Source organism: Gracilinanus agilis, chromosome 3 (genome assembly GCF_016433145.1).
Source record: "Gracilinanus agilis isolate LMUSP501 chromosome 3, AgileGrace, whole genome shotgun sequence".
NCBI classification, from domain to species: Eukaryota; Metazoa; Chordata; class Mammalia; order Didelphimorphia; family Didelphidae; genus Gracilinanus; species Gracilinanus agilis.
Window position 1 is genome coordinate 4,444,869 of NC_058132.1, and position 13,393 is coordinate 4,458,261.

General features: G+C 45.2%; 1 pseudogene; it reads left to right on the plus strand.

The window, feature by feature from the left end:
* The first annotated feature begins 5,074 nt into the window (after positions 1-5,074).
* On the plus strand, positions 5,075-12,626 carry LOC123239430 (annotated as a pseudogene).
* The last annotated feature ends 767 nt before the right edge of the window (positions 12,627-13,393 follow it).

A 13,393-nucleotide genomic window follows, 5' to 3' on the forward strand; every position in this document is an offset into this window, starting at 1 on the left:
AGGAAGACTGTGCTGGGAAACCTTGGGGGCTGGGGGTAGCTTGTCCAGGCTAGAAATAGTTCAGTAGTCTGTCAAACTTAATTTTTAAATCCAACAAACAAAATCTTAAAACTAGATAAAGACTTTTCCTTAGAAAATTACTTCAATAAGCTTTGACTAAATTTATAAGTCATGTTTATCCCCTGCTCTATAATCTCTCTCTGATAACAGGGAGAGGCAGAAGGGCTTCTTTTAGAAACACCTGAAATATGTGCCTAGGAGCCAGGTGTCCTGGTTTCCTGGCCTGTTTTCCCAGAGGATCCACTAGTCTTCCACTGAGAGGATGTCCCTTAGGCAAGAACAAGTAAAATGGAAAGACCCCTAAAGTAAAAAAATGTTTACAGTTTGGAGAAGAGGGTTAAATAGGGGAGAAAGAGTTAGTCTGGGGTGCAAACTGCAGGAAGAACAGGGATGTCTGCCTAGTGATTTGGGGGATGTGGGAGAGGGATATGTTTGGGAAAATCAAGAGGGATGCAGGGTCTGTCTGTCCTAATTTGGAAGAAGCTGAGTGTAGCAGGGGTAGAGGTGGAAGAAGACTGGAGAGTCTACTCAGGAGGAGGAAGATGTGAGACCCAGAGCAGAGTTAGGGAGGGAGGTTGAGGGAGAAGGAGCCTCCCAGATGGCCACCCTGATGGTAGACTGCCCAGGTGGAATTTGAGCCCTGGGGTGGAGTCTGGAGGCCTGGGAGGAGTCTGGAATTCCAGTGGCCCAGGCATTTTGGGGGGCAGGGTGTGGCCCTTGAGATTGGGAAGATCTGCCCAGAGTGGGCTGCCTGAAAACATGAACCATTGGAGCCGAGATCAAACTTCCTTCTTTCTCTGGAGCCCCAGACATTAGTCTTCTGTTGGAAACTGTTATGAGTAAGATTAGATTAGCTGATTATTAGGTATTGATTATATATTGATTAGGAAGTACCTAGCAGGAAGGAGCTGGAGCTGGGAATTCCAGGTTGGAATGAAGGAGGAGGAAGTCTGTCTGTGCTCTGAGTGTGGACTCCATTAGTGGTGGGCAAAACTGTTGCCAGCCTGGGAGACCTCAGAACAAAGGACACCCTGCTTCCTGTTTTCCCCTGGGATCCTGTGTGGTGTGGCATTTAAGGAAAGGACAAGATCTACAGAGCCAAGAGAAGAGGACAGTGCTTCAAGCAAACCCCTTTCTACTTGGTTCCTAAGACAACATTAGCTCCTGGCATCCAGAGATCATCAGTGGATTGCAGTGAGAATCCCAAAGCCACAAAAGCCCTAGCTGTACTCAAGCCTGGCAGGTTCCAGGTCTGAGGCAGTCACCCAGAGACTCCATTTACAGCTCCTTGGGCCCTGTTAGTTTAGATCACTTAGATAAGAGTAGAATAAGTCCTCCCATTGCCCTGTGGTTTTATCCCTTAGATTTTAAGTATAGAAATCCTTTCCCACCTTTTAGTCTAACATAATTAAAGCTGTTAAGTCCCTTTTACCTTGTTAGCCTGTTACTATACTCTGGTCTAGTGGAAGCTGGGTGACAGTTAAGATCAACTGCCATTCCTGTGGAGATCTGTAAAAGTAGAATTTGGGAGATGCCATCTAAAAGTATATATATTTTCTATGGACACGTGAGAACTACCAAACTACATTTCCCGTGGTCCAACAGGTTTCCGGTTCCAGTTCTTTGGGCGTGGGGATGCCTGTGTCACCACACAGAAGACTGTTTAAATAGGAGGGAAAAAGGAAAGAAAGCCCTCTTTGGCTAGCAAATTCAGGAAGAGACAAGAGGTAATTATGGCTAGGCAGCAGTTTTGATTCTTACAAGCGCGTGGTCTAATGACTTTATCTATCAGCATGGCTTTAATTAAAATACTAATATATATATTTACATCAGTCTTTATCATTTTTTATCTTAATAGATCCAGTAAAACTCTGGTCTCTTCACCCTGATCCAGTCTCTCATAAATTCTAAAGTGTGTTCCCACAAAACACTTAGTTTATTGTAATATCCCTGGTGACCCCATTACCTTACTTATATTTTCCTACAAAAGAAAGTCCCTCTGCCTTCTGGAAGCCAGCCCTGTGCATGCAGGTCTAGGTAGGTCTGAGTCAGGAAGCCCTGTGGCACTGGAGTTCTGCTGGCTGCCTTTTCCTTTGAGTCTCATCCTCCCTGTCTGACCTCATGGTGAGTGTCCACTAGTGCTGACAGGAACCCTTATAAGTCCCCCATCTGGCTGTCTGGCCAACTCTCCTTTTTCTTTCTTATCCAGGTTCCCCACCACATGCCAAATGTCTGGGGACACTGCCCTCTGGTGACCATTGGGTCACACTTCAGACCTCTCCCATACAGACCCAGGAGCACTTCAGCTAACCTCCCCACCAGGACCCAGGTGGTCTCTTTCCCTGCCCCCAGCTCTTGTTCAGATTCCATTGTTCCACCAACAACCCTGGCTCTCTGCAGGGACCCAGGAGTCCTGCTTCTTTTCCTTGTCAACATGAAATCTAGAAAGCCCAAACTGTAGCCTAATAAGGGCGGATAAACGGATAAACAACAAGTTTTAGGACTAGCTTGTAAATTGGAGACCCCAAAACATCTTACTTGTTCTTTGTTCCTGTGAGAATCCACCTAGAAGGGAATCTCTGGCTAGCAATTTCAGACTGAATAATGGATCCTAAGATAAATGATAATACCAGTTAGGAGGGACTAAGCAAAGGCTAAGTACTCTTTCTGTCTTAGGTAGCCTGGACCATCCTATCAAGAGACCCTTTCCCAAGAAGACCCACACCTGGGCAGGAAGCACCCTTTTAGTATCCCTAGTAAGCAGCCCCTTCCCTGACACCCCAGCCTCTGGCTAGGATTCCTTTCCCAGGCTTTATTCTATCCTCTCCATAAGATAATGTCCACCATCTTTCCCAGCCCCTGGATCCTTTGGGGAGTTCCTGAGGTCCCCCCAAAGCAGAAGGAGCAGCAGGATGTTCAGAGAGATCCCTGGAGGAGGGGAAGCTGTGGGAGGAGGGCCTGGGCCTAGACTGTCAGCTGCTGCCCTGGGCCTCAGTTTCCTTCTCTTCAGAAGGGGGATCCTAGCACCACCTCTGCAGCCCATGGGGGGGATGGATCCATTCACTGATCAGTCCATCAACAGACACTTATTAGGCACCTGCTGTGTGCCAGGCTCTAGTCTGAGGCAGCCTCCAGTGAAAAGAAGCAGCAGCAGGGCTGGAGGGGAAATGGGGGAGGGGAGGAGGCTGCAGCCCCCCCAGGCTGGGGAACTTTTCCGGTATGACCCCTCCCCCATCAGCTCTGTAGGAGCCCAGGCAGCGGGACTCCATTTCCCAGAATGCCTGTGTCAGGACATCCTGCAAGTCTTGGCCCTCCCCAAAGGAGGACTTCATTTCCCACAAGACCATTTCAGGACTTCCCTAGTCTTGGCTCCTCCCCACTGTGGCAGCCTCAGGGCATGCTGGGAGTCTCCCCTGGGCCTTCTCAGCTCCAGGGAGGCTCACAGCTGTGGTTTTTGGACCTTTCCTGGGTGAGAGGGGGAGGGGAGCGTGTCAGTTGGAGGCGGCGCACGGAGCTCCCTGCTTTGGCAGCTGAAACTCTGCTCCCTACCTTTTGGGGAGCGGGAAAATCTGGGTGAATGAGTTGGTTCCTGGTTGATGAGCCTAGACGCATGTGCGCAGGCGCGACAAGAAAGGCAAGGCAGGATGGGTGTGCTGGCTGTAAAGGGGTGAGTGGTGGGGGGAGGGGAGAGTTGGTCCGTGGCAGGGCGGATCCCCGCACCACATCTCCAGGCGGCGAGGCGCGTAGATCCATGGATCCATCAGTCAGAGGCTGCGTCCAGTCTAGAGAAGCAGAAGCAGGCAGGGGTCGGCGGAGAAGGCTGCAGCCCTCCCCCCCACCACTGTGGGTCAGTTTGTGTATAGCCCTTCCCCCACCATGGCTTTTAGCCCAGGCACCCTGGCAGAAGGGCTCCATTTCCCAGAAGGCCTGTGTTCTGACGTCACCCAAGTTTTGGCTCCGCCTCCTCCGGCAGCCCCAAAACATACAGGAAATGTCCTGTGGGTTGTCTCCGCTCCCAGAAAGTGCACAATTGAGGTTCTCTGACCATTTCTGGGTGAGAGGAGGAGGGGCCGGAGCCCGGGGTCCCAGCGTAAGTGCTTGTGGTCGCGGCGGGCCTGTCCATCTCCTTAACGGACCTCAGAAAAGGGACTAACACGGAAGTGCCGGGTCAGGTCGGGTTGGCTCTGCGTGGACCAGGAGTCATGGCGGGGCTTTGCCCTCCCCTCAGCGGGGGCCGGGAGGCAGCTGGGGGACGGGATGCATTCACAGGCGAGGGGCAGGGCTGGTTTAGGCCCTTCCCCAAGGGGGACGTTCAGCTAAGAACTGGCCCCGGGGAGAAGCAGCTAATGGGAGCCTGGACAGGGGGCCGGGGTGGGGTGTCCTGTGCCCACATGCCCTGGAAGGACCTCTGACCTTGGGCAGAGCAAATGGCTGCATGCCCTCCTCTCCCCTCCCCCCCGCCCCCCCCAGCAGTCTCCCTCAGTCTCCCCAGCGCAACTTCTGAAGGGAGTGAAGCCAGGTGGCAGCAAAGGGGGTGGGGAGGCTTCTTCCTGGCCTGTCCAAGGTCCTTTTCAAGCCTGAGGCTCCCTGTCCCCCCTGTGCAAGGGAAGCCTTTATTCTCTTTGCCTGTTGAAAGTTGACACTTTGGTTACCATGAACTTAAGTAACCCTCCCTAGACTAAAGCCAGGATTCCCTCTCCCTCAGCTGCCTTTTCAAGTGAAGCAACAAAAGACTAAAAACCCTACTCAGGGCTAGGGGGGAAGCCAGCCAGATGCTTGGAGAGCGCCATCTTTTCTTTTTTTTTTTTAACTCTTTGGGAAACTTGTGAATTCTTTGAAGAGTTCAGGCGCTCAGAAACTGGCCAGTCAGGAAAGTGAACCTTTTCCATGAGAAATTGACCTTGAGGAGGTGAGAAGGAGATCCCAGAGAGACCCGCCCCTGGGCAATGCCAGACAATTTGGGAACTGTGATTGGCTGTATGAAGAGGGGAGGAGACAAGAAGTCACCATAAAAGCAAGCCTGGAACTCCCTCAGAGCAGATGGTCTTTGAGAAGATGCTCTGAAGAGATTGTCTTCTGGAGAGAGTCTTCTGATTGGGGAGAGCCTTCCAGGGAGCTTCCTTGGAGACTGTGGTTTGGCTCTTGGACTTGGAGCTCAGCTTGAACTTAGACTCTGACTCCTGGACTACTTTGGGTGAGTGAAAGGCTGACTCCCTTCCCAGTTTCCTAAGAGACTAGCTTCCATCTTGGAGGAGGCCTCCAGGTTACTCACTAGGGACCCTCCTGGCTGAGGACTAGTATAGGTATTTTCCCTAATCTCTTTCACATTGCTCTACTTTATTGTTTCCCTTCTATTTTGGTTTGGTAAATAAACTTCTGACTTGAGATATAATAATTTCAGCGACCACCTTATTTCATATACTTAAGTCCAACCATTAAATTTGACCTTTATACCCCCTGTTAGGGAGAGTCTCCCCTGAGGCCAGGGGAAGGCCCTGGGAGCCCCTCTGAGCCTCTCTCCTTCCCCACAGGTGTACAAAGAGGACGTCCCCCCACCTTGGGGCTCTAGCAAAGAGCCTGCAGCCAGAGGGAATGGCCCCCGGGATCCCGAGGCCCCCCTCCCAGGTGAGTGCAGCCCATCCTCAGCCCTGGCCAAGCTCTCCCAGGCTGGAATCCAGCAGAACTGAGACCTGTGTCTTTGTCAGGCCTCCAGGGACACCATCACTACTCCTCAAGGGGAGCTCCAGGGTCAGCCCTGGCTGCCCCCACATGCAATCATGTTTGGAGGGTTTTCCTGGCCTCAGACAGGCCCAGGTGTTGCCATTCATTCATTCATTCATTCATTCACTCTTCCAGTGTGACATCCTCTGTCATTGGGGGATGGCCAAGTGTCCCACAGCTCTAGGGAGGGCCCAGGGACAGGCTCTGCTCCTGACCTTCCGGTCCTGGGTTTGGATGGGTCAGTTAGGCCTGCTGGGATGGCTTCAGAAAAAGTAGGGGGGAGCTCAGGTGAGGGCACAGACAGGAAAAGGTACATTTTTAGCAGAAGGAAAGGGCTGGGCATTCTGGGCAGGGCTGGAAGGTCTATTGTATAGGTCTCCAGCCAAGCTCCTTCCTCCAGGCCAGAGGACAGGGGATTTGCTTCCTGGGTCAGGCAGAGGGTCAACCTTGACCAGGCCTTTGTGCCTTATTAGACAGTGGAAAAAGAAGCAGGTGAGGGTCGGGGCCAGGGCAGGGGCTACTGAGGACATCCAGCCCCTCTTTTTGTCCTCCCAGCAAAGGCAGCCTCCAGGGCAGTCCCTGAGGTTCTCCCCCACATTCCCTGCTCACAGCCATTCCCCAATGGCTATAGGAGGGCCTCAGGGCTAGGTGCTGGGGATGGGAGTGTGACCAACAGGATTGTGTTTTCCCAGCCTGAGGAGGACTTAAAGCTTTTATTCTTCCAACAAAAGTCTTCAATATCATTCATTGCTATAATTTTTTTTTTTAGATTTTATGTTTTATTTTTTTCCCCATAGTTACATGATTCTTGTTCTCTCCCTGGGTTCTATGTATATTATCACTCAAAACCTATTTCCATATTATTCATTTTTATAAGAGTAATCTTTTAAAGACAAAACCCTTATTCATACATCCACAGAAACAAGTGATAATCATTTGTTTTCTTCTGGATTTCTACTCCCACTGACTAACTGATTTCTAGTGCTGGCTCTTGGCACTCTTCAGGGTTAGGAGTTTGGGTAGATCCTTTGTGTTTTTCAGTGTCCTAGTCATTTGATGAGGGTTGTACTAGATGAATTCTGAACGTTCAGCTCTATGTCTTGTGACTTTTGTTGGTTTAGGGGTCAATAACACTCAAGGATGTGACTGTGGACTTCACCCAGGAGGAGTGGGGCCTGTTGGACCCCTCTCAGAAAGAGCTGTACCTGGAGGTCATGCTGGAGAATGTGCAGAATCTACTCTCTTTGGGTAAGGACCATTTTCTCTGTTAACCCTGAATCTTTCATTGAGGGAATGTCTTCATCCCAAGCCAAATGTTTAGGATTTTGAGCCTTGGTCAATGATTAAAAAAAAAGAAAAAGTGTTGATCTTTGCCCTGGGTTCTCCTCCTGGCTGCTTTTCATTTCAAAATGTCAAATCAAAGGTCTCACTAATCATATGACAAATTGTTCTGATCCATCTTGATTAGAGAAGTAAATTAAAAGAACTTTGAGTTACAACCTCACCCCTACCAGATTGGCCAATATAACAGTAAAGGAAAATTACAAAGGTTGGAGAGAATGTGGCAAAATTGGGACATTTATTGCATTGCTGGTGGAGTTGTGAACTGATCTATCCATTCTGGAGAGTGATTTGGAATTATTCCAAAAGGGTGATAAATGATGCAAACCTTTTAATCCAGTAATACCTCCACTAGCTCTGTTCCCCAGAGAGATCAGAAAAAAGGGGAAGGAACCTACTTGTAGGAAAATATTTGTAACTAGTCTTTTGGTGGTAGAAAAGAACTGTAAATCGAAGTGATGTCTATCAGTTGAAGAATGGCTGAACAAATTGTGGTATATGATGGTGATGGAATACTGTTGTACTATAAGAAATGGTGAATGGGGTGATTTCAGAAAGAGCTAGAAAGGCTAAAATGAACTGGTGCAGAGTGAAATAAGCAGAACCAGGAGAACATTGTGCATAGTAACAGTAGTATTGTGGAATGATCAACTGTGATAGACTTGGCTATTCTCAACAATACAATAATGCAGTACAGTTTTGAGGAACTTATGACAAAAAATGCCTCCTAATAAAAAACTGTTGGAGTTGAAATCCAAGTGAAAACATAAACAATTATTCCGTTGTTTCTTTGAGTTTTTGCTTTGAGGTTGTGGTTTTATATGATTATTCACTTGTAAAGGAGTTCATTCACTTAGCAACATTCCTATGAATTTGATACTCTTATTGACCTCAATTCATAGTTGAGGCAACTGAGGCAAACAGGTTAAATAACTATCCCAAGGGGACCCACTTTCCATCTCTCTGAGGCTCAATTCAATTTGTTTTTCTGACTTCAAGTTCTTTTCTTTTACCCTTTTGCTACCAGCTGCCTTTAATTTCTAGATAGTAGAAGTTGTGAAATGTGCTTATCCTTCTATTACAAGAGGTAAATCAAGATGGAATTTTCTGATTACAAATGGATTCCATGATCCACTAACCCTTCTGCAAATGTCCCAACAGTAAATATAACAGAAACCATTCTGTAGGCCTTGCATGCCATTAAAGAGATGGTATTTTTTATTTTTCTCTCCTGATCCCTTCCTTCTTATGCCCAGGGCTTCCAGTTCCTAGGGCAAATTTTATGTCCTGTTTTCAGCAAAGGGAAGCACCCTGGCTGCTAGAGCAAGAAGACCCAAGGAGCTCCTCCTGTTCAGGTGAGTGAGGTGAAAGCAGGTGTATAAAGCCTGTTTTCCCAAAAGTCTTTTATCTGTTGTAGTGAAGAGAGTGCTAGACTTGGGGACTGGCAGAATTATGCCGAATTATGCTGTTCATTTCCTGAATGATGGTTGATAGACTCAGTATAGAGATGAATATTTAGTATGCTAAATGACATAACATCTTTGCATCTGTAGAGAAAAGAAAAAAACTTATTCCACTTTGAAAATGACTTACATAAGAGTTTAAAAGTGTGAAGTTGTTTCTCAGCTTAGTATATAACATTTACCAAGAGTGACTATGTGATAGTGCTTCCAAAATGACTATCTGGGTTACCCAAGATTCATAACATTTTTATAATAATCAAAGCATGGCTTTTTTTAAGAAAAATAGGAAGGGTGATGTAGAAAGACTGTCCAATACTGTGGACAAAGCATGCTTAGGCACAGGGTTTGAGTTGTAGTCTAACTGCCAGAAAGTTGATCAAGCCATTCCTCCATTCTTTACTCATGATATGAGTTGCAAAGTATGATGAGGATCTTGGGCCTACCTGTGTCACAGGTCTGTTGTGTAGAGAATTATTTGATTATTAAGTTATTTGATAATTAGGAAATGGTTAAGTAGCATCATTTATTGATAAATGAATGAGAGGTTTATAAGTTGGGATTCTTTAAAATCTGAATGGAATCTCAGATGGATTCCCAGAGTGCTTTGAGAGACTGTTATCCAACAGACTTTCACTCTTTGAGCTGACCCTCCCTGTTCTGAAAGTAGGTCCTTAGAGCTGCTTGGCAAGATTGGAAAATCTCAGTATTTTTCACATCTAAAAGTGATTTAACAGACCTGACAAATGGGAGGAGATCGTTGGGTGGAGAAAAGCTGTGGAGATTCTGAGCTATTTTTTCACTTACACAGCAAAGAAGGGAAATCTAACTTACTCCTTTTGTGTATAAGTTAATAATCTATGTTAGAATTGATAGATTAAGGGTTTGGGGCATTTAGATAAGTTAGGAAGAGAGAATAGCCTCAACTTTGTGGAAGAAGCAAATCCTTGATGATCAGATTTTGGTATGGTGGATAGAATAAGAATTATTAGCTTAGGGACATATTTATTTTAAGAATTTGCTTTCTATCTGTTTCCGGAATTCTTAAGACTGCCCGAGAAACCATCTTTCTCAAGTCACACCAACAGCCTGTCCACACAGGACAAAATTATTGGTAACACCATACTATACCAATAATCAGAAAGAGTTAGGAAACCCTTATAACAGTTGTGAGGTTTCATTGTTATTGTATGTGGAAGTATTCCTAAAATTACCCATCTTGCAGGTATGACCAAATAGTGTATGCAAAGACTGGTTCTTCTTGTTTGTTTCAAAACTTCATTTTGCCTGGGGAAATAGAATAAAAATCATTTGACTTTCTACCACCAGAGGAAAGAACATATATTTCTGTGGGTGTGTCTGTGTGCCCTTCTTCCTTCTCTGTTTATGTCATTATTTGTTTTCTTCAGAGGCAGAGACCAATTTTGAAATGAAGATGTCTACAAAGCTGAACCTTTTTGTGGAAGGATGTGGCCCCCAAAGATTAATGACTGAGGGTCCCTGTGACTTCATTTTGAGAAAAATCTGTGACTCTAATATGAAGGTAAATAAAAATCCAAAGAGTGACTGTAAATTTGATGAAACTGCTGAGAAATTCAGCCAATATTCAGTTCTAAATCGATATACAAAATGGACCTCAGGAAATGAGTGTTGTCAGGATAGTAAAAACAGCAAATGCTTTCCTGTAGAAGTAGGACTTATTGAGTCCCCTAAGAAACCTCCTGAAATGCCCATGTATCAATGTAAGCTAGGGAGAATGGCCTTTGGCGGGTGTTTAGATCTAATTAGACATCCAAAAAGTCAACATGTAAAGATGGTTTCTGTGAGTAATAAAGACAGGAGCCCTTCTAGTCAAAACTCTGAGCTTGCTATACATCAAATAATCCACTATGGAGAGAAATCTAATGGATGTAAACAATGTGGAAAGGCTTTTACACAGAGATCTCATCTTGTTTTACATCAGAGAATCCACACTGGAGAGAAACCTGATGAATATAAGCAGTGTGGAAAGGCTTTTATACAGAAGAGCTCTCTTGCCAGACATGGGAGAATCCACACTGGAGAGAAGCCTTATAAATGTAAACAGTGTGGAAAAGCTTTCACAGAGCCTGACCATCTTGCTAAACATCAGAGAATCCACTTTAGAGAGAAAACTTATGAATGTAAACAATGTGGAAAGGCTTTCCCAAGGAAGAGCACTCTTGCCACACATCAGAGAATTCACACTGGAGAGAAGCTTTATGAATGTAAACACTGTGGAAAGACTTTTACATGGAAGATCTCTCTTGCTGCACATCAGAGAATCCACACTGGAGAGAAGCCTTATGAATGTAAACAGTGTGGAAAGGCTTTCACACAGAGTGGCAGTCTTGCCACACATCAGAGAATTCACACTGGAGAGAAGCCTTATAAATGTAAACAATGTGGAAAAGCTTTCACAGAGAGGGGCTATCTTACTACACATCAGAGAATCCACACTGGAGAGAAACTTTATGAATGTTAACACTGTGGAAAGATATTCACACAGAGGAGCCTTCTTGCCAGACATCAGACAGTCCACACTGGAGAGAAACCTCATGAATGTAAACAGTGTGGAAAGGCTTTCACACAGAGTGGCAGTCTTGCCACACATCAGAGAATTCACACTAGAGAGACTTATGAATGTAAATAGTGTGGAAAGGCTTTCACAGATAGGAGCAATCTTGCTCCACATCAGAAAATCCACACTGGAGAGAAGGCTTATGAATGTAAACAGTGTAGAAAAGCTTTCACAGAGAGGGGCTATCTTGCTACACATCAGAAAATCCATACTGGAGAGAAACCTTATGAATGTAAACACTGTGGAAAGACATTTACGCGGAGGAGCCTTCTTGCCAGACATCAGACAGTCCACACTGGAGAGAAACCTCATGAATGTAAACAATGTGGAAAGCCTTTCACACAGAGTGGCAGTCTTGCCACACATCAGAGAATCCACACTAGAGAGAAGCTTTATGAATGTAAACAGTGTGGAAAGACTTTTACATGCAAGGTCTCTCTTGCTGCACATCAGAGAATTCACACAGGAGAGTAACCTTATGTAAATGCTGTGGAAAGGTTTTCACACACAGGAGCAATATTGTCACACATCAAAGCATCCACACTTAAGAGAAACCTTTTTCTGTGGAGTGAAAAATTAGTGTCATTTTCATTGTCAAAAAATAAAATATGAAATGATAGAGAAGAGTTGTATTATCAGTAGTTAATATTCTTTCTGGAAGGAAGGGGTGTAAAGGAAATGATTACAAGAAAGGCTTCACCTTGAGCTCATACTTGACTACACATTGGATATCTTATGCTGGACCTAAGAATCAGTATCTCCAATTCCCCAGGAAAGGTGTTTTGCTGTAGCACAAACTTCATAGACTGTCCCACAGAGGAGCCCTCCTTAAACCCCAAATTTCATACTGTGCTAAAAATAGTACAATGAAAAGTACTTTTTCTCTGAAATCCTAATGCTTGTCATTCTTTCTCACTATTTGTTGGTGTTCATCTGTTATAGTTATTTTCAGCCATTCCCTAGTTAATTGGCACTTACTTGTTTCCTGTTTTTTATTGGCATGTATAGATTTTACCAAAGAAACAAAATAAGAGTGCATGGGGAAGATGTGGAAGGGTTGGGAACCTGGTCCCTACTGTTCAGTCCATTTTATCCAAGGATTCAGGCTCATGATGCAGTGGGCTGATTTCTGGGTCTGAGCAGAAGTCCAACCCTTCTGATGAAGTAATAAGGGAGGATTTGAGGTGTTCAAGTCCACCTTGTCTCTGGAAATAATCAACTCATGGGGACTCGGGCAATATTCTAAGATTGAGCTCTCAGACTAAAGAGAAACAGGACACAAGTTCCTTCATAAGTAAGAGGCAGGGCACCCTCCTTTTTGGGGACAATGGTAAAGGAGACACATTTTTTGTTTATGGGAATTTCATGCCCTCATTGAGAAACCATATTGTTCTTGGAGAAATAGTCATATATTCTTTATTGCTTAAAATGTAAATGCTATACAATAAAACATTTCTATAACATGAACAAAGTCCTAATTACTACTCCCTTTCATAATTACTTTCCTTCTAATCAGAGAGTCATAGTGGTAAGGGTGGGCCATGGGGGTCAATTGACTTGCCCAGGGTCACACAGCTGGGAAGTGTCTCAGGCAGGATTTGAACCTAGGACCTCCTGTCTCTGGGCCTGACTCTCCACTGAGCTACCCAGCTGCCCCAAAAGTTAGCACTTTAAAAGAAAGAAAAGATTTCATGTTATCAATACTCAGTTTCAAAATCCCCAGCTAACTGTGATCTTATCCCTATTTCCTTTCAAAGAACTGGATCAATTTTTGTCCCAGTCTAAAGGCCTGATCATATCTTTTACATTCATTTAATCCACTAGTGTGGAGTGAGAAATGAGTGTGTTATTCTCAAGTTATTAAAAGTTGTTAGTATCTAAAGGTTGTTGTTCCCTCCCCCATTCTTACCAAAGCTTTGTAGCTTTAAGGGAGCCTACCTGAGAATTATCTTAGGAAGGAGCCCCAGGCTGATGGTCTTAGATCCTGAAGGACTGGTGACTAGATTTTTTTTTTTTTTACCCTTGTACTTTGGTGTATTGTCTCATAGGTGGAAGATTGGTAAGGGTGGGCAATGGGGGTCAAGTGACTTGCTCAGGGTCACACAACTGGGAAGTGGCTGAGGCAGGGTTTGAACCTAGGACCTCCTGTCTCTAGGCCTGACTCTCAATCCACTGAGCTACCCAGCTGCCCTGGTGACTAGATTTTAAGTAA